The 25,763-nt window shown below is 45.2% G+C and overlaps 1 long non-coding RNA gene across 1 annotated transcript in view; it reads right to left on the bottom strand.

The window, feature by feature from the left end:
- Positions 1–6,491, bottom strand: part of LOC309621525 — a 59,498-nt gene extending 53,007 nt beyond the window's left edge. The window contains exon 1 of the long non-coding RNA XR_014240068.1: positions 3,811–6,491. This is a non-coding gene — a long non-coding RNA (uncharacterized lncRNA). The remainder of the gene's footprint in view (positions 1–3,810) is intronic.
- Between the last annotated feature and the right edge of the window lie 19,272 nt (positions 6,492–25,763).

Here is a 25,763-nt window from a genome sequence, read left to right as displayed (position 1 = left end):
ATGTTTCAGACATTACATGAAATTTCTAAAAATCTTATATGTTCTGGTATAATGTTATAAGTCATAATCCTAGTTATTACCTTAAAATGTATATCTCAGAAATAACTAATTTTTTTGTCAACTGCATTATTATGAACTTTCATCAAATTTTTAACCGTGGTCATTTTTAAGTCTTTTGTCATTTACAGACAATTCTGTGTGTACTCTGATGCTTTTGCAAATATGTTCCTATAAAAGGGTTTCATCTTTAAGAAATTCATGGAAAAGACTGACAAGTACACGTTTCTGGTAACTGAGTGTACTGCTGAACTGAATGAATAAGCATTTTCAGAACTCTAATGAAAAACTGATGAACTCATAAAAGTGCTAACAAAAGATCAAGATGAAAAAAATAAAAATTTAATTACATGGGACTGAGTGAACTGATGAGGATGAGTATAATTTTTGTGACTTTCTGTCTGAATTACAAAAAAAAATCCAACAAGGACTCAGAGGCAAAGAATATACAAATCAATTTTCACTGCAAAGTAAAGGAGCTGTTACAGTGGAGGATTACTGGACTGAATGTCAATATTATGACATAGTATGAGTGTGTTTCATGTTTGGTAATTGCAATCATTGTTGCTTTTGTTGTGGTCATCCATGTACAATGCTTGGTGTCAGTCTATTTATCTCTTGTAAAAATAAAATACAGTGTGTGTGTGTGGAAAAAAAAAATATGCTCTAGTTTTCCTGAATACCTGGAATATAATTACAATACATTTAAAAAAAAACTGTTATGAGTGAAAAAGAAACAGATTAATCAGTAAAAAAAAAAATAGGAAAAAAATATGAACAGGTATTTTGAAAAAAAAAATAATAATTCTTGTAGTGTGTTACGAAAGATGACTGAACAAAAAGGATAACGGTGTTTCTGGTTCTGTTGTTAGTGTTCTCCATGGAAACATCGCGGAAGCTTCTGTACTCAATTTCCTTCCCCATGTGTGAATGTCACTGAAAATATCCAACTCCATTCTATCCCCATAGAACTTCAGAAACTAAGCAAAATGAAGACTCAAAATTCATTTCAAATAATGAAATGAAAATATAATGTAGAATGGAACTGGGAAAATACCTGGTTTAAATTCTGGGAAGTACTAACTATACAACTCTGGATAAGTTGCTTAATCTTGTTTAGTCTGATTTCATGCGGATCTCACAGGATGTTACGATGATTAATTTAATACCTTTGTATAACGTACAGTGTTATGTAATTTCTTCTTGTTCTTCTTGAGTCAATTCATATCTTTAAGCAACTCACTTTAAAAAATAGTTACTTACTTGCTTAAATTACTCTTACCTTCTATTATCAGCTGAATTGTGTCCTGCTCAAGTTAATATGTGGAAGTCTTAACCCTCAATACCTCGTAATATGACTGTATTTGGAGATAAGGCCCTTAAATAGGTAACTGAGGTCAAATGAGCGGGCTCTAGGTCCAATATGACTGGGGTCCTTATAAAAAGAAAATATTAGGACACAGACATGCACAGAGAGAACAAAGTGATTATTAGTAACCACGATCATGTCCTGAATGCATGGAACACTTCACCATTTGCCAACCACCCTGTCAAGTCAGCAGAAACTACAGAAATTGAGAGCTCTCCGCAGAAATTCACACACCCGTGCACCAGGTAACAGACCACAGGCAGACGTTCACTCAGCCTTTCACGTGTCCCTCACGGAGGGCACGCTCTCTCCTGGGCAGGGCGAGCACAGACACTTATCGGGAGGTTTACTACTTTTAAAATGCGTTGAGTCTGGAGCCTGTGCTCCGCAACAAGAGAGGCCGGGACGGTGAGAGACTCGCGCAGCGCGATGAAGAGTGGCCCCCCACTTGCCACAACAAGAGAAAGCCCTCACACAGAGATGAAGACCCAACACAGCCAAAAATTAATTAATTAATTAAAATTAAATTATATAAAATTAATTAAATATAAATATATAACATATATATTTATATATAAATATATATAAATATAAATTTATAAATATATAACATTAAATTTTAAAAAATTAATTAATAAAAAAATCAACCACTGCAATTAAATATTATTATTATTATTTTTTTTTCTGGGTGAAGTAGAAAAGAATAGCTTTATTGCTCTGCCAGGCAAAGGGGCACACAGCGGGCTCGTGCCCCTCAAAACTGTGTCCCTAAACCGGGAGGATTTGGTGAGGAGTTTTATAGCAATGGTTCAAGGGCGGGTTGGTGATAAAGATTACGGTGTGTGCAGGGCCTGCACTCCTTTAATCTGGCCTCAGGGGGTCTTCTCCTAATGAGCTTCTCTTGGTTCCTTTAATCTGGTCCCAGGTGGTCTCCTGATGAGCTTCTCGAGATTATCAAACTGTGGTCTTCTCTGGAATGAAGAATGCTAACATCTTCCATTTGTTGGGGGCTTTAGTTCGGTGATCAGAGAAAAATCACAACGCTGAAGTGCCACTTTAAAACCATCAGGATGGCAAAAGTCTCTAGGAAGCGCTGATGAGACTTCAACTTGGCTCTGGCTACGCACAACATCCACCTGGCAGAGTCCCGGGGCCATCCAGGCGCCGCGAGCGCGGAGCTGGCAGCTCCCGGGCGGACCCCGAGGGCGCGCCGCTCCCCTGGGTGGGGGTTGGCAGGCAGGAACGCGCCCCCTGGGCACGGCTGCGGCTCCGGCGCCGGATATGGAGCCCCAGCACGATGCCCCCTCGGCGCCCGGGGCTCGGCGCGTGGACCACGGCCCGGCACACCACAGTCCAGTGAGGCCCCCGGGGCTTTGCTTTCGAGAACCCGATCGGAGTAGGCATTTCGAAGCGGACCCGCCGCGCGGTCCATTGCCCCCCACGGACCCTGCTGGGAGGACAGGGCCTCGGAGGAGAGGATCAGAGAGAAGCGGGGGGGGGGGTGTTTACTGGGGTCCGCGGGAGCCCCTGGGCGCGGGGAGAGGGCCGTCCGGACAGGCGCCGGGGAGCAAGCGCCCCCGGCCCGGACAGACCGCGCGCCCGGGCGCAGAGCCGGGCCTGCGTTCGGGGAAAGTTGCAGTTCTCCTCCGGCGCCCGTACCCGCGCCCCCGGGACACCCGACACCGGGGCTCCGCGTGCGCGGCGGCCGCCGCCCCCAACAAGTTTCCCCAAGCGCCCCTACCTGGGTCCCCGGCCGCGGAGGGGCCGGTACCGCGCCGCTCCTGCACGCACACAAAAGAGCGGGGCGGCTGCGGGGTCTGCGGGTGGCCCCCGGGCACCCGCCCGGACGTAAACAAACTCCGGGGTCCGCGCTGGGCGCCCCACGCCTGGCGGGGGAGCGGCGGCGCGGTCCCCGCCCGCTGACAGCCTGGGGCCGCGGCCGGGGCCCGGGCCGGCCGGGGAGCGCGGACGCCCGCCCGGCCACCCGCCCGCCTGGCCGGAGCCGGGCCGCGCCGCCGCCGCCGCCGCCGCCGCCGCCGCCGGCCGCTCTGACCCTCCTCCGAGCCGGCGGCACCACAGCGCCACCAGCCACGGCTCCGCCGCGCCGGCGGCAGTGGCGGCGGCGGCTCCTCCTGGAAGGGCAGGCGCTTCACCCCCACAGCAACTCCCCACAAACTTTCCCCGGGAATACGGCGGGCCGGGGGCGCGCGGCCGGGCGCCCCCGCCGGGCCGCAGCCCCCTCCCGGCGCAGCGCCCGCCGCCGCCGCCCGCTCCCCCGCAATTACATATTAAAAAAAAAAATGCGTTGATACAACCATGTCTCACTTTTGCTTGGATCAGTCAGCAAACGCTTTTTGGAAACCCCAAATTCTCCACACTCCTACCTTTCCGGCTGCCCTGCTCCTCAGGTCGGGTCCCCATGGGACGCGGGGCTGCGTGCGGACGCACGGCGAGTGCACTGACGTCCTCGAGCCCCGCCCCCACGGGGCCGCCTGCCGGTTGGAACGGCAGCCCCCCGGCGCGGAGGGCGATGAGGCCGGCGCCGAGGTGAGCGCGGCACGGAGGGGCCCGCCTAATTGGGGCCCGTGGCCCTGCGTCTTTCGGCTGCGACGCGGGTCTTACCATTTTATTTGTCAATTATATCTCAACAGAGCTGAGGAAAAAAAGAAGGAAAACAACAGGGTCATCTTGGATATTTTCCCTTCCTGTACTGCCACACTGTCCCCCCAACCCCCAAGTCCCTTAGGATAAAGTATAAAAGTTAAATAGTTAAAAACAGAAAGAAAGAGCCACTCCCTTACCTGAGGAAAGAAGGAACATTCCACTCAGACACAGTAAAACCGGCCAGTGCAACCAAGGGAGCCAGGGGTCAGGGGCAGGCTGTCACCCTTGCTCCAAACAATGGTGTGGAGAAGCAAAGAGCACACCAGATCAGAGAAGGAGGCTGCACTGCACAGGGAAAGCCCACAGAAAGGGATTCAGACGCAGCTGTTCCGAGGCCAGAGACGAGAGAGGAAGGCCTGCTGCTGGGAGAGCCTGCTGACCGCCCTTCAAGACGGGCACTTAGTGCCTCCACAGAGAAAAGAACAGCCGGCCTTCCCGTGGAGGTAAGTCTCCATCAGTTCCGCAGGACCCAAAAAGAGGTACCCTTCAAGAGCATTCAAGGTTAGGGCAAATCTAAGCATTTCAGCTGAAAATCACTTCTGTGGAGGGCCACAGACTACAGGTGCTTTAAATCTGAACTTGCAGACATCTCATGTACCAAAGCTTCCAGGAGGTCAGTTACAGTAGATGAGAGCATGAGATAATAAAAGTGTCACCTTGTTTGCAATTCCAATACCAAACTCGAAAATCAGTCCAGTAATGTCATCTCCCAAAAGTACAGTCAGAAATGATTTACACAGTTCCGAGCAACGGTGTTTATTTTCATACAAGGAACGGTGCTTGTACACTTGCCAGGCTGGGCCATCCCAGTCCTCTACCTTGAATGAGGAGGACTCAGGTAGGGAATGGTGTACCTTATGACATCAGTCTCAAAAGTTCAAGAAAACAAGTAAATAATTTAAAATGTGAATAAATACTCGTGTACAAAGATGTTTATTAACAGGGTCATTTATAATGATCATGAAAAAGAGGAAACCACCTAACTGTCCCCAGACAGGAGAATGGCTGCGGAAACACGGGTGACTTCTAAAGACGAAATATTATGTAGTCACTAAAATGGTGTAACTTGAGAGTTTTACATGACATTGGAACATAGTAAAAATGCTAAGTGAAAAATCAGTACACAAAATGGCCTGGGCCATATTTCAACCGTGTTTAAGAATGCACCGGGGGCTAAGGGACTAAAGAAACACGCCCAATAAGAGCGACTCTCTCTAGGTGTTCTTTACATTTTTTGATATTATGAAAATTGTCTACAATGAGCCATTACTACTTTTATCAATAAAAAAAAAACCTTCAAACACTACAAAGAAAAGTACTTTTTTTTTAAAGTTAGGCATGTACAACCAAAACATGCTTAGTTTTTCCTAGTAAAGAAAATGAATTTCATATGAATCTGTCTGTTTTCAGCCTAGGCCTCTCAGACAATTCTTTCTTCCTTACCACCCACAACTTAAGATGCAGAATACGTCTTCTGTTCTCTTCATTTATCTTATCTTTGTTTTTCACTTTCAAGGCTGTCCCTTCGTTGTGGTGTCTGAGCCCTCGGTGGATAGGTCTCTGCATGGTTTGGGGCCTCGATGTGCAGGAGTCTAAAGGTCCCTCCTCGGTCACACTTGCTCTTTCTCTGGATTCTTTCTTCAGACTTCTCATGCTCCTCTGGAGGCTTTGGCCATCAGGACTGAACTTCACCCAAAGAATAAGAAAATTTCCTGCTGGTCCAAGTACTTCACAGTAGTTGAGGTTAATGTTTACAAGAAACAACCTAGGATGAACTCTTTTAGCCTATGTTGGTTCACAGAATTAGAGAATCATAAAACATTGGATCTGAAGGGACTTTTAGAAGTTATCTATTCCAGTTTTGGTCCTTCTGAAGATGTGACTGTCCTAACTGAGAGTACAGCTTGTGATTATCCACTTACTACGTAGGCGGCGCTCAAACGAAACCCGTGCGAAGGCAGCGGAAGTGATGCCCCTGGCTGACATGCATCGGGCTTTCTTAATGACCCTACTCCTGACCCCAGGGGTTGGGACACCTTGAGGTCCTGGCCACAGCCAGGGGTGGGGAGGCAGAGACCATGGGGAAAGAGCAGAGGGTGATAAAGAGAGCGGGTTGGGGCTTCCCTGGTGGCGCAGTGGTTAAGAATCTGCCTGCCAATACAGCGCACACGGGTTCGAGCCCTGGTCTGGGAAGATCCCACATGCCACGGAGCAACTAGGCCCGTGAGCCACAACTACTGAGCCTGCGCGTCTGGAGGCTGTGCTCCGCAACCGGAGAGGCCGCAGCAGTGAGAGGCCCGCGCACCGCGATGAAGAATGGCCCCCGCTCTCCGCAACTGGAGAAAGCCCCCGCACAGAAACTAAGACCCAACACAGCCCCAAAAATAAATAAATAAATTAAAAAAAAAAAAAAAAAAAGAGAGCGGGTTACCAAGAAGGCTGCAGAGCCTGCACCCTGGAACGTTTTCAGGGTCAGCTGATGTCTCAAGTGCTGTCCAGCTCCGTTATTTTACATCATCCAGAGACCAGAGGGCCGGGAAGAGGCGATTTAGCCTGGAACTATGAACCACAGGATTGTCCTGCGGGGAGAGGGAGTGGAAATTTCTGACCCTCTCCTGAGCAGTGCAGTCAACGGCCTTCATGAATTTATGGAACATGAACAAACTTATTTTGATCCTCTAGGTACAGTTTCCACTGCAGAGCCTGTGGGCTCAGCCCTTCTGTACCAGGCCCCATTCCAGATATATTCACTCTCCCTCCTGCATTTTTGTCATTCTGACATTTAAATTTCTTGTTGGCTCATAAAGCTTGTGTGTTATTCAGATGTTTTCCACACAGCCTTTTGCTCCCTGGGAAGGCACTGTCTAAACCTAGGAAGTAAAAATATTTTTCAAAGGATGAAGAAATAAAAGCAAAATTAATTCAAATGAATTAAAAGTTAAAGGAGTTAGGATGATTTGGCCTGAAGAAGGGAAGATTTAGGAGGTCCTACATGACTTACATGAAAAATATTTCTTAAAAATGGAAAGACGGCCTCAGGAGGCATAAGTGCTAGTTTCCTGGAGGTGTTCAAATGGGACCTGAATGACTGAGTGGGGGGTTAGAGCAACAAAGCCCCTACCTATTGTTTCCATTTTAAACGGATAATTCAGTGATTCCATGAAAAGGTTACCAAAAGGAAATACATTATCAGCCACTCTTTACCCAGTTGGAGATACAGCAAACACTCTTTCCAACGACAGGCGAATGGATAGACAAGATGTGGCACGTACATACAATGGAATATTACTCAGCCATAAAAAGGAACGAAACTGGGTCATTTGTAGACACGTGGATGGACCTTAGAGTCTGTCATACAGAGTGAAGTAAGCCAGAAAGAGAAAAGCAAGTATCGTACATTAACACATACGTGTGGAACCTAGAAAAATGGTACAGACGAACCTATTTGCAGGGCAGGAATAGAGACGTAGACATAGAGAATGGACATGTGAACACAGAGAGGGAAGGGGAGGGTGGGACGAATTGGGAGATTAGGTTTGACATAAATACACTACCATGTGTAAGTAAAATAGCTAGCTAGTGGGAATCTGCTGTATAGCACAGGGAGCTCAGCTCAGTGCTCTGTGACGACCTAGAGGGGTGGGATGGGGGCTAGGGGGTGGGAGGGAGGTCCAAGAAGGAGAGGATATAGGTATACATAGAGCTGATTCACTTTGTTATATAGCAGAAACTAACGCAACACTGTAAAGCAATTATACTGCAATTAAAAAAAAAAAAGTCTTTCATTGTAATAAGAAAAACTACACTCAGGAGGAAAAAACTTTGTAACTGAATGGGTTGCCACACACTGCAATAAGCTCCCACTGGAAATGTGGAACTACTTGCAGTGAAGATTTGAAAAAGATTTGAAAAATAGATTATTACCATCTTGCGGAGTGTTTTAGGTGCAATGCTGCTTGAAAGCCAGGGACTAGAACAGCTGAGCTTTACACATTTTCTCCCACTCCAAGACAGAAGTGGCTTCTGAACGTTTTTCCCTTTCTGTAGGCACTATAGACAGATTCCCTCCAAATATTCTAGGTAAATTTTTTCCTTCACTCCTAACCAAAAATAGATGGATTTTCATGAGCAAATCACTTAACATCCCTTCTATCAACTGGCAAACCTAGGATCACTTGTTCCAGTTCTGTGCCCTGAAGTGTTGGGCTCCTTGGCTAAGTTCCAGGAACTATATTAGGGAAATACTTTCCCTTCAGCCACAGTTTAAAATGGAACTATGTATATAAATAGATATCTTGGTTCTTACATATTTATTTGCTAATTCTGTTCCAAGTATAATGGAAGCTCAATAAAAATATGAATGACACAAAAACATTGATTCCTGATACCACTACATATTATTTCTATTAATGGAACACTAGTATAAGTAGAAGAGTTGATAGATGAAGATTATTATCTTAAGTATTTTCCATGCTCAACTTATAGCCCCATATTTCTTGTTCTCATTCCAGAGGTTCTTAAGCAATAGTTCTTAGGCAGCAGAAGCAAGAGAGGACAGATAACTATTAAAATGATTTAGTCGGACTTTTTGGGATGTAGCAAAGTCTGTTCAAGGCTCTGAAGTGCCTCATCAGAAGGCTGCAAACTTGATTCAGTTCCACCAGTAAGTGCAAAAGAGCAGTGTAAGTAGCCTAAACAAGGCAATAAGTCCATAAATTGTTCATCTGGTTTGTAAGTCAGGTGAAAATTTAGCAGTTCTTCATATCTCTGAGACTATGAAATTAAAGTCTTGTTACTAAATTAAGAAACCATAAGCATTTACTTGATATCACCTTCAAAGGACCACGGAGACAGAAGTTAAAAAATATAAGAGCGATAACACAGTTTATAAGATTTCTTTGAAAATTATTTCCCAATTCTGAAAGTACTCCTGGCACTTCATTCCTTATGCATGATTAAGATAAACTTTCCTGGGCAAGTCACTAGCTCCCTTTGCCTCAGTTTTTCCTTCAAAAAACTTAGACCTGGGGAGGATGCTTTGATGTGAACATAAAGGGCTATCTTATAATAACCAGAAAGCAACCAGATATAAGCTACTCTTTTTTTTTTAATTTTAATTTATTTTTATTTTTTATTTTTGGCTGCATTGGGTTTTTGTTGTGGTGCGTGGGCTTCTCACTGCGGTGGATTCTCTTGTTGCGGAGCATGGGCTCTAGGCGCGTGGGCTTCAGTAGTTGTGGCTTGCGGGCTCTAGAGCGCAGGCTCAGTAGTTGTGGCGCACGGGCTTCGTTGCTCCACGGCATGTGGGATCTTCCCGAACCAGGGCTCAAACCCGTGTACCCTGGATCAGCAGGCGGATTCTTAACCACTGTGCCACCAGGGAAGCCCATAAGCTACTCTTTAGTGATGTTTTAAATCACTTAAGAGAAGAAAGATATGTAATTATACTGTCTTTTATCATTACCTACTTAATTACCTTTACTGGAGTTCGTGTGTGTATTCAAATTGCTGTCTTGTGTCACTTCCTTTCAGCCTAACGAACTTCTTTTAGTATTTCTTGTAAGGCAGATCTGCTAGGAGGGGATTCTCTCAGTTTTCATTTACTTGGGAATGCTTTTATTTCGAAAGACAGCTCTGCAGGATGCAGGACTCTCTCAGCACTTTCACACGTCTTCTCACTGCCTGTGGGCCTCCACTGTTCCTGATGAGACGTCAGCTGTAGTCTTGGTGGGCTTCCCTCATACTCCACAAGTCACTTCTCCCTTGCTGCTTTCCGATTTTCTCACTTTCAAAATTTTGACTATAATATGTCTGGGTGTGGATCTCTTTGTGTTTATCCTCGTTGGCGTTTGTTAAGCATTCTGGGTGTGTAGGTTAATGTTTTTCATCAGCTTGGGGAAGTTGTCAGCCATGACTTCTTTGAGTGTTTTTTCTGCCACTTTCTCTCTCTTCTACTTCTGGTATTCCCATTGTGACACTTAACAGTGGCCTATATTTTTCTGAGGTTCTGTTCATTTTTCTTCATTCTTCTCTCTTTCAGTTCTTCAGACCAGATAATCTCTGTCACTCTATCTTCAAGTTTGCTGATTCCTTCTTCTGACAACTCAAATCCACGGTGCAGCCCCCTAATGAGTTTTTCATTTTGGTTACTGTACTTTTCAACTCGAAAATAGCCACTTTAAAAAAATGTTTTAATTGTGGTTAAAATAAACATAAAATTTACCATTTAACCATTTTTAAGTGTATAGTTCAGTGACATTAAGTACATTCACATTATTGTGCAAACATCCCAATCATCCATCTACAGAACTTTTCATCTCAAACGGAAACTCTATACCCATTAAACAATAATTTTCCATTCTCCCTGGCAACCACCATTTTACCTTCTGTCTCTATGAATTTGACTACTCTATCATATGAGTGACATTATACAGTATTTGTCTTTTTGTGACTGTCTTAACTTCACTTAGCATAATGTCTTCAAAGTTCACCCATGTTGTAGTATGTGTCAGAATTTCCTTCGTTTTTTTAGGCTGAGTAATAGTCCATTGTATGTATACACCACATTTTGTTTATCCATTCATCTGCTGATAGACCTCTGGGTTGCTTCTACCTCTTGGCTATTGTGAATAATGGCATTAAAATGGGTGTACAAATACCTCTTCAGGTCCCTGCTTTCAATTCTTTCGGGTATACACCCAGAAGTGGGATTGCTGGGTCATATGGTGATTCTGGTTTTAATTTTTTGAGGAACTGCCGTACTATTTTGTACCGCAGCTGCACCATTGTACATTCCCACCAGCAGTGCACAAAGGTTCCAATTTCTCCACGTGCTCACCAACACATTATTTTCTATTTTATTTTGTTTTCTAATAGTAGCCATCCTAATGGGTGTGAGGTGATATGTCTCACTGTGATTTTGATTTTCCTTTCTCTAATGATTAGTGATGGTGAGCATCTTTTCATGTGCTTGCTGGCCATTTGGAAATCTTCTTTGGAGAAATGTCTATTTAAGCGCTTTGCCCATTTCTGAACCAAGCTGTTTTTTGCTGTTGTTGTAGGAGATTTTTACACATTTATATTTTGGATAATAACCCTTCATCAGATACATGATTTACAAATGCTTTCTCCCATTCTGTAGGTTGGCTTTTCACTCTATTGATTGCGTCTTTCGATGTGCAGAAGCTTTTAATTTTGATGTAGTCCAATTTATCTGTCCTTACTTTTGCTGCTTTTGCTTTTGGTGTCGTATCTACATTTGGTTCTTTTTTTTTTATCATTTCTATCTCTTTAAGAATACTCTCTATCTATGCGATGAGTCACTGCTCCCACACCTTCCTTTAATTCTTTAAGAATGGTTTCTTTTAGTTTTTGAACTAAGAAAATAAAATAATAGCTTCTTTGAAGTCTTTGTCTGCTAAGTTCAGTAACTGGGCCCCTCCAAAAGCAGTCTCTACTGTCCAGTTTCTCTAACATGTCCCATAATTTTCTGTTGAAAAATGGACATTTTAGATAATATATTGTAGCAACTCTGGTTACTGGTTACTCCCTCCCCACCAGAGGTTTGTTGTTGTTATTTGGTTGTTTGTTTACTTGGCTTGACTAATTCTGTGGAAGTCCACTTTCCCTACAGGGTACAGCTGTTGATGTCCCTGCTCAGATATTTCTCCCTTTTATATACTTCAGTCTGGCTTGCTAGGGATCACCCTTGGGACAGCATAAGACACTTACCGGTCAAAGGTTGTGCTTAAGTCCCCTTAGCTAGTTAGATTTTCACCCTCTACCATGACGTTTGGGGCTTAGAGACTACTTTCACAGTTCAGAGAGCAAGGGGTGGAGGGAAGGTCTGAATTTAAAGGAGCTGCACAAGAGTTGGAATTATTATGTATCCTGGCTGTGCTGGTGGCCATAAAAACCTGAGCATGTGTAAAACCTCATACCACTGTACACCAGAAAAAGTGAATTTTACTGTACATAAATTTTTAAGTGACTGGATTTGCCTTTTAAGAAAAGATACCTCTACACCGGTACTGCTCTTACACAGCTGGATCCAATTTGATCACTTGGGTTCTTAAAAGTTCAGTACTTAATATTTAATAAGGGGACAGAAAACAAAATCTTTCTTATTATACTACTGCCTACTGGGGGTCATTTCTTCTCAGAACACAATACAAACTAAACTTAAAAAACCACATCCTTGGGCTTCCCTGGTGGCGCAGTGGTTGAGAGTCTGCCTGCCAATGCAGGGGACACGGGTTCGTGCCCTGGTCTGGGAGGATCCCACATGCCGCGGAGCAATTGGGCCCGTGAGCCACAACTACTGAGCCTGCGCGTCTGGAGCCTGCGCGTCTGGAGCCTGCGCGTCTGGAGCCTGTGCTCCGCAACAGGGGGGGGCCACGATAGTGAGAGGCCCGCGCACCGCGATGAGGAGTGGCCCCCGCTTGCCACAACTGGAGAAAGCCCTCGCACAGAAACGAAGACCCAACACAGCCATAAATAAATAAAAATAAATAAATAAATTAAAAAAAAAAAAAACCACATCCTTCTAATGCTTAATAGTTAGTATGATAAGGTCAAGCTTTTATACCTGACCAAAGAAGTCTCTTCTGGATTAGGCGTCGTCATTTTTCTTTAAGTAAAAATTCTGAATTTCCTTAATTGTTACTGACAAGGCCTACAGAGCCTGAAGACACTATGACTTAAAGATCAAGGAAAAATCAAACGAATGTAAACAAAAGTAGAGATGGCAAAAATCAGGCCTGACAGACGAGGTGTGAGGCTGGACGCACTGCCTGCCGGGTCCCCAGGGATCCTCAAGTCTGCACAGCAGGCTGAGGCACAGAGTGACAGAACAACTCAGCGAGCCTCTCTTGCCACTCCGGCCGCCACTTTAATTTCAGGTCAAGTTTAAAGCAATCCCTCTTTTTTTTTTTTTTTTAAACCTTTATGGTAGTAGATGAGCTCATTTATAACTCCCAACCACCCCGCTGAGTTGAGTACATCCGTACCCTCTCATTTTTGCTTTTAATATTCAGAGTAAAGGCAAAAACAAAACAAAAAGGGAATGAACAAACAAAAAAACAAAAAGGAAGGAAATAAACTCAGTCCAAATTTTTAAGCCAAGATTCATTCTCCTCTTGCTCTTACAAAAGCCACCCTTTCCCTCGACAACCACCAGTTTCCTGCCTTTTCTAAGGTAGCTTATAGTTTCACGAAGTACTTTTATCTGCTTTATCCCTTTTATTTTTTTTTTTTTATTTTTTATAAATTTATTTATTTATTTTTGGCTGTGTTGGATCTTCGTTGCTGCGTGTGGGCTTTCTCTAGTTGTGGCGAGCAGGGGCTACTCTTCGTTGCGGTGTGCGGGCTTCTCACTGCGGTGGCTTCTCTTGTTGCAGAGCACGGGCTCTAGGCACACGGGCTTCAGTAGTTGTGGCGCACGGGCTTAGCTGCTCCGCGGCATGTGGGATCTTCCCAGACCAGGGCTCGAACCTGTGTCCCCTGCACTGGCAGATGGATTTTTAACCACTGCGCCTCCAGGGAAGTCCCTGCTTTATCCCTTTTAAAAGGATGCTCTCTTTCTTCCTTCGTGCCACTCAACTGGCAAAGCCTTCTATCAATCAAACTGTGACCACCTGCTTATTCATCTTGATACACATCTGTGCTCTCACTGTGTGCGGATAGCTCTGTGTCTCACTGAAGTTGGAACCGCTTGGTGGCAAGGATGTGCGGAAGTGGCCTCCACAGTCCTCACTGGGAACAGGGTTCCATCCACTGACTATCTGACTATCTGGGTTAAACCGTTCACCCACTGCTCTTTTCCCCTCCCCTGCCCAGAGAAAATGAAGATAAACCCATGGGGGATGTGTCTTTACTTCCTCGGGGAGGCAAGAGTGTGGAGAAGGATTACGAGATGATTCCTACTGTATAAGTGCAGGAGAAAGAGACAAAGATGATGAAGAAAGGAAAGAGAGGATGAGGAGAAGACCGCTCCTTGTAAGGATGAAAACAGTAGGAAGGAAACTTGAAAAACCAGCTTTCTCAGTTCTCAGGATTCCAGGAAACACTCCTGATGAGTAACAAAGGTTCTGAACCAAAGACTAGGTCAAAACATGGTTGTACAGGATCCTAGATTCCTTCTGGTTTCTCAAGGCTCTTTGGCTTTAAATTAAGCTTAAGGTATCAGTCCTCTTGACAGTGGATTCAACTGAATCTCAGTCCAGACCTCCGTCTTCAAGTGAACCTGGGGCTGGATCCACTCATTTGGGCTGAGGCTTAGGAATAGACGAAATGAGAGACCCTTTACATAACCATCAAAAGGACTTACCCTCTCGACTCACCATACAAAGTGGGTAGAAAGGGAGGTCTCCTGCTTCTGCTCAAGACTTTCTTAAATCAACGGCCACCTGTACCAAAGCAGCTCCCCAAAACAGCCTTCTGATTAAGGCCACAAGGACATCCTGGCAGCATGTGGCAGAAGTAACTGAGACAGCCGGTGCTCTCCTACAGGGCCATCACTCACCTCAGTAAACGCTGCTGAGATACACGCAGATACCACACAGCTAAGTACTGTGGAAACACTACCCGAGGCCCCCAGCACATGGTTCCACCACCCACTACTCTGGATCTACGATCCAGAAGGATGGCCCCTGACAAAACTTAAGTGGGTAATCGTAACACTAGGCATACCATTTTAATGACTTTTTAAAATATGCTGGATTCCCCAGCTCCCTGTCTTTGCTCTCCACAAAACACTGAACCTGAGACCCTGGCCAATTTGACATTCATGTGAGAGTTCACGGAACCTCCAGAGCACCCAGTAGTGACGGCAGACCCCTGCTGAATGCCCTTCACACTGCAGAATTAACAGGATCAACCTTCACTGGTAATTGCTACACATCAGCCTATGTGGGCCTCTTCCCAAGAAACAAGATCTCAAGTCTCTGCCTTACAGTTTTCCATTGTAAAAATAATATGCGTGCATATAAAATTTTTGGTAAATATGGAAAAGGAGAAAGTAAGGCAAGGAACAATGCTCCTAGCCCACCACTGCAAAATGACCATTGTTTTTGTGTACACTTTGATGCACTAGTTTTATCCACAGGGGTAGGCATTAATCATGTAAGCCACTGGGAGGCCACTGGTGAATTAAATAAAATATAGAAGTCAAAATAAAAATGAGCTACAGGGCTTCCCTGGTGGCGCAGTGGTTAAGAATCCTCCTGCTGGGCTTCCCTGGTGGCGCAGTGGTTGAGAATCTGCCTGCTAATGCAGGGGACACGGGTTCGAGCCCTGGTCTGGGAAGATCCCACATGCCGCGGAGCAACTGGGCCTGTGAGCCACAACTACTGAGCCTGCGCGTTTGGAGCCTGTGCTCCACAACAACAGAAGCCGCGATAGTGAGAGGCCCGCGCACTGCGATGAAGAGTGGCCCCCCGCTTGCCACAACTAGAGAAAGCCCTCGCACAGAAACGAAGACCCAACACAGCCATAAATAAATAAATAAATTTAAGAATCCTCCTGCCAATGCAGGGGACACGGGTTCGATCCCTGGTCTGGGAAGATCCCACATGCCATGGAGCAACTAAGCCCGTGCGCCACAACTACTGAGCCCGTGCTCTAGAGCCCGTGAGCCACAAGTACTGAGCCCACGTGCCACAACTACTGAAGCCCGTGTGCCTAGAGCCCGTGCTCCGCAACGAGAAGCCACCGCAATAAGAAGCCCGTGCACCGCAACGAAGAGTAGCCCCCGCTCGCTGCAACTGGAGAAAGCCCGAGTGCAGCAACGAAGACCCAACGCAGCCAAAAATAAATAAATAAATAAATTTATTAAAAAGAAATTAATTACAATAGTTCCTTTTTGAAAAGAAAGTTTTTCATTATTACATAAGTAATATATGCTCGTTGAAGAAAGAAAGTCTAAAATACAGGTAACCAAAAAGCCAGGGGAAAATCATGCATGAGCTCATTTCCTACAGATAACTATTGTTTATATTTGGTGCACTGCATTCTTTTTTTATATACATATAAATGCCTTCCTTTTAAAACAGGAATTAAAGCCATTAGCCCATTCAAAAATGCCTTCCATTCAAAAAATGAGGTGATACACGTTTTCTGTAACCTGCTAGTTTTACTCCATGTACATCCAACATCATCATTTCAAATGGCTGCAGTGTGTTGCATTATATGGCAACACCATAAATTATTTAACCTGTACCTTACTTGGTTGTCTCTGGGGATCTTTTATTGAATTATTAGGTGAGTAATTCTTGTGTAGTCTAATAACCAGCTAAGGAGTTTTTTTTCCTCTCCTTTCGAAGACATTAAATTTTTTGACTCAACAACTACCATGAGACAAAGTTAATCCCAAACCATTTAACCACTCTCATTTTTAAAAAAAATTTTTTAATTAATTAATTAATTAATCTTTGGCTGCGCTGGGTCTTTGTTGCTGCGCACGGGCTTTCTCTAGTTGTGGCGAGCTGGGGCTTCTCTTTGTTGTGGTGCACGGGCTTCTCATTGCGGTGGCTTCCCTTGTTGCAGAGCACAGGCTCTAGGCGCGTGGGCTTCAGTAGTTGTGGCACGTGGGTTCAGTAGTTGTGGCATGTAGGCTCAGTAGTTGTGGCTCACGGACTTAGTTGCTCCGCGGCATGTGGGGTCTTCCCGGACCATCGCTCGAAGCCGTGTCCCCTGCATTGGCAGGCAGACTCTTAAACCACTGCGCCACCAGGGAAGTAGTCCCACCACTCTCATTTTTTTTTTTAATTAATTAATTAATTTATTTATTTATTTATGTATGGCTGTGTTGGGTCTCTTAGTTTTCGTGTGAGGGCTTTCTCTAGTTGCGGCAAGTGGGGGCCGCTCTTCATCGCGGTGCGCGGGCCTTTCACTATCGCGGCCCCTCCCGTTGCGGGGCACAGGCTCCAGACGCGCAGGCTCAGTAGTTGTGGCTCACGGGCCCAGTTGCTCCGCAGCATGTGGAATCTTCCCAGACCAGGGCTCGAACCCGTGTCCCCTGCATTAGCAGGCAGATTCTCAACCACTGCGCCACCAGGGAAGCCCCCACCACTCTCATTTTTAATGACACATCTGTGGACTAGATATGACTGATTTTAGAAACAAAATTACTTTTGCCATGGCGAAATACCTAAGAAGACTATTTGGTCATTTCTCTTTGTACAGAAATGAAAATAACCTTTTGCCTGCTACCATGAAGAACCAAATCAAGCAGCCATTTGGATTTCCTCTACTGGATATATAGTTATTGAGAGTTCAGGGGTTTTAAAGATAGTATTTTCTATTCAGAGACTGATCCAGGGCGTTAGAAGTCAGTCGTCTCTGCTCTCTGAATCACTAAGACAAACCTGTCTTCTCTGTGTGCAACCACCACAGGGACCAGGTCTCACATACTCTGTGCGTGGACACAGATGTAGAACGTGACAGTACACGCGGCCTCATGTCTGAGAAGTCAGTTTTTTCCAACATAACGAGGTCTGAAGGCTCAGTGACAGCCTTGGAATACTCACCTGCCACCTTCACCCTCTGTCTCCCATGACAAGGCAAACGAGTCTATGCCAGACTGCCCTCACTTGAAGGAATGTTGAATACTCTGCAAATGTGTGATAAAGAACAGCTATGAAAGCTAAGGATGCCACTATCCCCGTTCCCAGCGCTGAGCTCTGAGGGCCTCAGAGCCGGGCCAAGGCAGGACGTGGCCTCTCTGGGGACAACAGTGCGATCCTGGTGCAACACTTTCTAGGCAGCACTGGCAAAACATGTCCTCAGAGAACCCTTTCTTCACTCTGATCACAGGAAGCCCTGATTGTCCTGAACGCTACACAAAGTGTAACACACACACTCTCCGTAGTTTGTTTTCAACCCCAGACAACTCCTTCAAGCAAAAGTACAAAGGAAAAATACACAAAAGGGCAAAGACAACTAAAGTAAGATGCATTTTTATTATGTGCAAAATGGGGGGCTGCGGGGGGAGGAGAGGGACTCAGGAGTAAGTACCTGGACTGGGGAGGGTCAGAACTGCCAGCTGCCCGATTCGAGATCATTAATTACATGGGCAAGGGCGGAGCACCTGTGGCCTTGGACGGTGCAACGGAATAATTCACTAGGTATTTGTGTTAAGTGCCTACTAGGTGTCCTGTTGGTTGTTTGCTGCGGATACAAAACAACAGGATAAACAGGTCCCTATCCTCCGGCTCTAAGGGAGACCCACTACCACAATATATTTAGGTCCCCCTGTCCCCAGCTTCCAGGTGGCAGGTGGAACTCCCCGTGCAGGCACGAGGGATGGCATCCTGCAGGCGGAAGGGACAGAGTTGGGAAGATGGGGTGGCATCAAACTGCCCCTGTCCCCACGCTTCTTCTGAAATGGGGAAGAGCCCCCCTGAAATGGGGACTGTCACAGCAGTCTGCGGCACAGAGGGGTCACGGGCCAACATCAAGGGGCTCCCTATTTTCCCAGCTGCCCAAAGCTGCCCTCAGGTGGCTGCTGAGAAGTCACACGGGGAGCAGACAGTCTATTTAATGACACTGTGATAGAGCAAAAGCAGGAGATATAACACAGCATGACTTCTATCACAATATCTCATCTGCTCCTCATCTGAAATGGGCACTGTCTTAACTACTGAGTTCAGAAAAGTAACTGTAACATTCTCCTGGGTAATTATTAGTCTTCTCTCAGTGACAGAGGAAATCCAGAGCAAAGTTAGAGCTAGAGGGGGCTGTGACAGGTCATTTAACTCCTGACTTCAGACAGAATATTGAAGACACTGCAAACAAATATAAACCCATTTTTAGATGACTTCAGGAAAAACGTTTCTATTTTCCAGTACCCAAATTCCCCATTTTGTAATACTCTTCTTTGTACCTCATCTAGTGGTCCTCCAGCTTCATCCGAGTCACTTGGGGGGTGAGCTAAAAAACAGATTGCTGGGTCCCACCTGCACAGTTTCTGAATCAACAGGTCTTGGGTGGGGCCTGAGAATGTGCATTTCTCACAAGCTCCCAGGTGGTACTGATGCTGAGGGTACTAGGACCACACATTGAGGACCACGGTTCTAAACTAACCCTTACTGGACTGAACCCTTACATCCTCAATAGAACTGGATACTAGTTGGCCATCATCCCCTGGTCCAGAGGTACACAGATACTGGAATAACAATTCAAGAGTCCCCTGGTCATTTTTTTCCCTTCAGCCTAAATAATAGATGTTCCCTAACCTCTTATTATAGGCATCATTTTTCAACCCTTTAATCATTTTTGAGGTTCTCTGTTGGGATCTCTCCAAGTCCCTTTTAGTTGTGGAGCCGTGAACGAGACCCGGAACCTTAGTCAGAGATGGGATGAGGTTGACTATAAAGGGAAAATGACTCACAGATTCATACCACATCCTCCTTTTATTAATCTCCTATACCCGAGCTTGCCTTGTTAGCTGCCTCTGATTCCTGTCCTTCTGACACCGTTCTGGGCTGCAGTCATGCTGAGCTGACCTTCGAAACGCCTTTCTTCAGAGAAACTCAGAGCACTTCTCTAACTGATACAACTGTTGACTCGACATCCCCAGCCAGATTGGGGATGAAGTAACTTGTTCAATCGTGTATCAGTTTAAGAGGGAGAGAAAATCGGGAACCCAAATGCAGGTTTCTATCCAGACATCACTCTGTGGAGAAAGATGCTCCTTACTTTTATGCGGTATCAAGTTTCCTCCTTTATAGAAAAATAAACAGTCCCTTTCCAGGTGCAGGTGAAACTCCTGATCTCCTTCCCTGTGTGGGGAATCATGCCAGAGACCTGGGGCTGTGGATCAGGCCCTGGGGGCCAACCCCCTCTTACCTCCATCACTTCCCCAGCTGCTGGAAGAGACAGGGAAGCAGGGCCCCGTGGCACTGCCGGCTGCCCGAATCCTACAAGGCGGAAGCCCAGATGGACTGAAAGCAGCCCACGGGTGACCCCCCGACCCTCCCCATTTGTCTTCCTTTCCTTCCTTCTATTCCTTGCTCTGCGGGTTTACTCAGTGTGCAAGTCGCGGCCCAGGCTCTGTCCCGCCTAATTTGAGCATGTGGGCTCTTTGAGAGTAGGAACTATGCTTTCTTTGTGCATTGTATGGCTCTGGGGGTGCTTAATACATGCTAAATAGTAACAGCCGTCCCAGCATTTCCAGAAGCAATCGGCATTCCTGTCGAGGACCAGATCCTATTACCATACACTTGTGCCCAAGACAGGCAGCCCTGAAGACACCCCTCCGCTCACTGCTCCTTTCATCCGGAACTCAACGTATCAAATCCTATTCCTGCAAGAGTTCCTTCTGAAAGAGAACATTCTAGAAGTGTGATCACCGAGCACATGCATTAGGCTCCCAACCAAAAGGCAACCTGTTAGATAATGTAAGTCTAGCCATACAGTTAGCTACTAAAAACCGCATGTGGATGAAGGGGAGCCAGAGAAAAGGTTCCTCTCCACTTCCCTGAAAACCCCGCAAAGCTTCAGAGCAGACGGCTCTTGTCTAGGAATGACGTCACAGTAAAAGAAATCTACTGCAATCAGGAGTTACTCTGTCAGAGCCTCTGGGGCTGTAACTATTTTAAGAGGGAGAGGACTAGGACAGGAGGGCAGGCTGCCAGGGAGAGCAGCTTAAACAGCGCTGGAGGACACACCTGCACCAAGTTAAGTGCAGGAGGGCTACGGGAGGCTCAGGCGTGCCCAGCACACGGCCGAAACCACGGGTCCCGGGCTCCTTCCACAGCCCACAAAGCTGCCCACGTTTCTCAGCATCTGGACCCCCTGCTGGTGACTCTAGGTTGAGCTCATTGTGATTGGTCACGGCCAAGGTCACAAGTAGTCAACAGAGCCTCTTCTCAGGAGGGCACCGAGACCACTGTCCCTTTACCAGGCACCCGGGATGAACAGCAGGAGGAGAATCGCGGCTCCAGCAAACAGGAGAAATTCCCACCCTGACACTGACATCACCTCCTGGCCTAGGTCACTCTCTCAAACCGCATAAATCACAAAAACAAACACTCGGAAAGTGTCTACAAGCATTTTAGTAACTCCTCCTGTGGTGGCCCCCAAGCTGTAAGCTTATTCAGCTTTCTGCTTTCCGGAGAACTGCTTGTCTCTTTCTTGGTATGCACTCCTGACGCTGCGGTATTGAGCGTAAAAAAGGAAAATGGCTTGCGGCCAGTTTCGTTCCAGGTGCCTGCTCTGGATCTAAGAGCCCCTGGTTGTTCCCCAGAAGAAAGACGTGCTGCCCTGAGGGGGAAGTCTGTATCTCCAAAGAATGGCCCATAAGGCATGCTGACGCATAGATAGTGGCGCATAGATAGTGGCGACAGAATTATGTGGAAATACAAGGTTTACTGATTTATTGGAAATACAAGGTTTACTGATTTATTGTCTGATATTCGTTCCGTACTAAACCTATATATACATTCATGCTCTTTGAATAAACTTGCCTTGCAACCATCAGTTGTCTTGGCCCTTCTGATCCCATACTGATGCTTTTCAGTTCCTTACCCCTCACCGCCAGGAACTTCTAGCTTTCTGCAGCCGGTCTGCGGCATCCTCCTAAAAGAACATATGCTTCCTTGTAGTAAAAACACCTTTGGAAACTTCTTTCTGTTAAATTAAAAACATGGATAAATCTTAAACAGCTTTTCTTTTTCGCAGGACTAAACTACAATTGAGCGGATGAATAATAGCTTGAAGAGGATCTAATACCCAACCACAGTATACCTCTAAAAACACTCCACTGAGACTCTGATGGTGCCTTATTAACAGTCAAAAGTAAGAACAGTTACTCTCTTCGGATAAAAGTATATATTCTGAAGAACATCCTGGAACAAAGTCCCTTTAACTGCTGAAGATGACATTACAGACTTTTCTGTTATAATTACAATGAATCCGGGTGGCAAATTTCTATTCTACTCAATAAAAAGACTTAAGTTTAAAAAAAAAAAAGTTTATTTCTAAAAATAGCCCAAGAACTCAGTTCTATTTTCCCCATCTTACATTCTTTTCCTACTAAATGTACCACTGAAACATTTCCTTTCATTGTTGGCACCTTGGGTTGTTCGGATTTAAAATCAGACAATACACAGTAACAAAGAAGTCTTTAAATGCAGCTTTCCAAATGGAAAATGGCATCTGAGGGCAACCCTTCCTCCGGGCCCACAGATGATGGAGCCCTAACACCTGGGAGCAGCTACTACCCCCTGTTAGAACTGTTTCATTAAAATCAACATTCCCAGGGGGGAGATAATCTACGTATTAATTGATAAAGAAATTCCTGCCAGGTTCTGTGTTATAAGCAAGTTGTTTGGCATGAAGTCCGAGTCTTCTGAATTAAAACACACTTCAAACTAAGCAAGGTGATTCAGACTTAATTGAAAATATTCTACATTAAAATCTTTAGTTTTCTTCAGTCCAAATTTAAGTTGGTGACTTGTTACGTTAAGAGCAGTTAAGATTAGGGAATTCTTCCAGAAGATAATTTCAATTACTTTCCAAAAGCTTCCTCCTAAATTCATTTTATTTTTTAAGGGCTTCTCTTTAGGAGTATATGGATTTAAGCACCAAATCCTCCTTTGACAAAAACTGTCCATCTACACAGTTTACAAAATTACATTTGACACTCCCATTATTTCTGCACATAAACTTGTAGCTCACAGTAAGTGTAACAGGAATCCACTTTCAACACTTCTTTTTCCCCTCTAAGAGTTAGGTTACCGTTGAAAATAAAGCTCAATGACACACCATTCCATTAATCAAATATTTGAGCAGATAAAGTATGTAACAATCCACAGATTGCTTTTGCAAAGATAAAAATAGTAAGAATCACATACTTTCTCTTGGGAAAATGGAGTAAGGCAGGTTTCTTGCATTAGGATACATTTAAGGAAAGCCCTTTCACCACCATTCTTAGAAGCCTCTAAAGTACCCACCCCAGAGCTCCCAGTTTTCCCAAGAGATAAAAAATTACTATGATAGCAACATTAGGAAGATTTAAGGAGAAAAGAACAAAGAGAAATCTGAAAGATTCACCCAGTACTCACAAGTACTTTCAAAGGAAATCGGGGCTGCAATTCTTCAAAGACTGCTCTCTGAGTATCACCAACAACCTGAGTCTAAAATAGACGCCTCTCACATGGGGCGGAGAAGTCACATTTCAGCTTGCTAACTTCTACTTGGGTAAACAGGTTTACAACTCATAGAACAAACCCTGGCTAAAATTAACTGCACGGGCGCAGCGGGCAGGAACTCGCTGATCTGCATCATGCGTGCGGGGATTTATTCTCTGGGACAACATTGGTGTCCTCTTAATGGGAGATCTGGCCAAGGGGCGTGCCCTGGGGAACAATACGGAGCATCATGATTATGCTAATTATTGAGTTCAGTCCCATGGTGCTATCTCCTTTTACGCTGTTTTCCTGTTTTCGCAAGTACTGACAGAGGGAGAGAGAGTAAGCTCTTTTTCACAGCAGGCGTTCACTTGATTTTTAAGCACTTTCAAATCAGACAAAACTTTGGCAACAAGGTGGCAGTGCTGTATGCTCTTCACAAGGAAAAACCAAGTCAAGGGATATTCTGTCAGATTATTTACACAGCATGACTAGACGTGGTACTACGTGAAATTAAACAGGCATCAAAGACACATACCAGTAAGTCTACCAACAAAGAGCGGTAAATGAAAGCTCTTTTCTTGATATATAATGCACGAATTTCGTTTGCTTTCTGGCTTTGTCTTCTGCACCTCCCAAGAAGTCGCTATGAGGATACAGGTTCACTAATAAATTACAGCTGAGAACAAATATCTCAAATATTTGCAAAAGGCATCGTCCTTAGCAAGAAGCATGTTGAAGTGTATTTAACTGCCTTGCCTGGCTGTCTGGAACTGGTAAGTTGACCTTTATAGGTGACAGACCATCTATCAATCGTGTTGAAGCTCAAGTTGACAGTTAAAGACCCCAAGTACATAGCTGATATTCAAAAGAAAATTAGAAGTAACATGGAACTTTCTTTGAAAAACACAAATTGCCTTAATAAGTACAACTTGGATCAAAGACACAGAACTGTTTATCTACTCAAGATGGTTCAGACTAGTTTGTGTAGATATTTAAGTTCTTATGACATATTTTGCTCTTACTGGACACTTTATGAGAGCTATCCAGGCACACTACGAACATCAATCAAATCTCCAAACATCTTTGGGAGATGTCATTTTCCCATTTTGTTTTTTAAACAGATGGGTAAACAGGGAAATTCAATGCCTTGTCCAACGCTTCTCACTGAATCAACAAGGGATTATTCCACCCCTGCTCCTAACCTCTCTATGACATGTCTTCCATGTTAACTATTCAGCTATAATCCTACAAATCTTTTCAGAGCTGTTTGTTTTCCCAATTTTAAAATGTCGTATGTCAGTTTAGATTTCAAGAGATTTATTCTGCTCAGCTCCCAAATCCCAGGTCTGAGCTCTGAGGCTCACACCCCAACTCCCTGGTACAGGCAGGTGACATGGACCCCTAAGGCCTGGCTGTGTCCTTATGAAGCACTGGCCACCTGTGGCACGCCACCCAAAGCGGCGAACGGGTTGGTTTTCACTGGCCTGAGCTGGCAGCCACCAGCACAATCCCCCTCCCGGCTGTTTACAAAAACTGCTGGCTGCCAGTCTGGGCGTCCACCCCCAGGCCCAGCCTTCAGTGGCCACAGCCAGCACGAGCTCACCCCCGTGAGATGGTAGCTGCCCTGCACTCACCGTCCCAACCCCAGTCGCTGGAGTGGGCCCCCCACTCTGCGCCCAAAGGAAAGAACTTATCGAAGATGGCTGACCTCTGATTAACATGGTCAGTTCTCAGTGATCCACAGCGAACTGACTCTGGAATTCTTCATGCCAAAGGAGGACATCAAGAGGCTATTTTTGACACAATTATCCTTATCCTATTATGTCATAGTTCAGTCAAAGAGTTTCTAAGCCAAAACATTATTTCTAGCCTAAACTGAATAAAAGAAAAAAGCCAATACACCATAAATACTTATGCATAGGATCTGGCATCGGAGAGGGCCAAGATGATGGACCCACATCCCTTACGCTGAAGGCAGGGGACGCCGAGCAGTTTTCCAGTTCCTCACGTGTCAAATATGCTGAGTATGACCCCACTGTTGCTTTCAACAGAGGCCACACCTGTTCCAAAATGCAAGAACGAAAACATTCCAAAGAAAATAGTGTATCCTCCAATGTACGAATCACCCTGCTGTTTCCTTTTCATTAGTGAAAAGAATGTGAGAGTCAACTGTACTCTTGTTCCAGGCATACCTGTGACAGTAGAGAAAAATCTCTGTGCCTCATTTAAAGCAAGGTAAAGCCTCCCGTTCGCTGTCATGAACTGTGGGTGGCAGGGATGAGGCAGAGGCAGAGGCAGAGCTATGCTCATGGGGGCCGGTGCCTAGTGGCTCTTCAGTCCGACAGACCCATGAAATCCAGACAATGAATCTCCATCTTCTCCCTTTCCCTTTATTTCCTGGAGAACTCCCAGAACTTCCAAAGAAACAATGCATGGGATATAAACCTTCTGAGTCCTTGAACATCTCAAATTACTTTTATTCCCTCTTCACAGTTGGTCACTTATTTCCTGGTAGATACATTTTAGGATTAAAGTTACTT

This window comes from Balaenoptera borealis (genome assembly GCF_965194805.1).
Source record: "Balaenoptera borealis genome assembly, contig: HAP1_SCAFFOLD_581, whole genome shotgun sequence".
NCBI classification, from domain to species: Eukaryota; Metazoa; Chordata; class Mammalia; order Artiodactyla; family Balaenopteridae; genus Balaenoptera; species Balaenoptera borealis.
The sequence above is the reverse complement of the archived record's forward strand: the minus strand, read 5'-3'. Positions and strand labels throughout refer to the sequence as shown.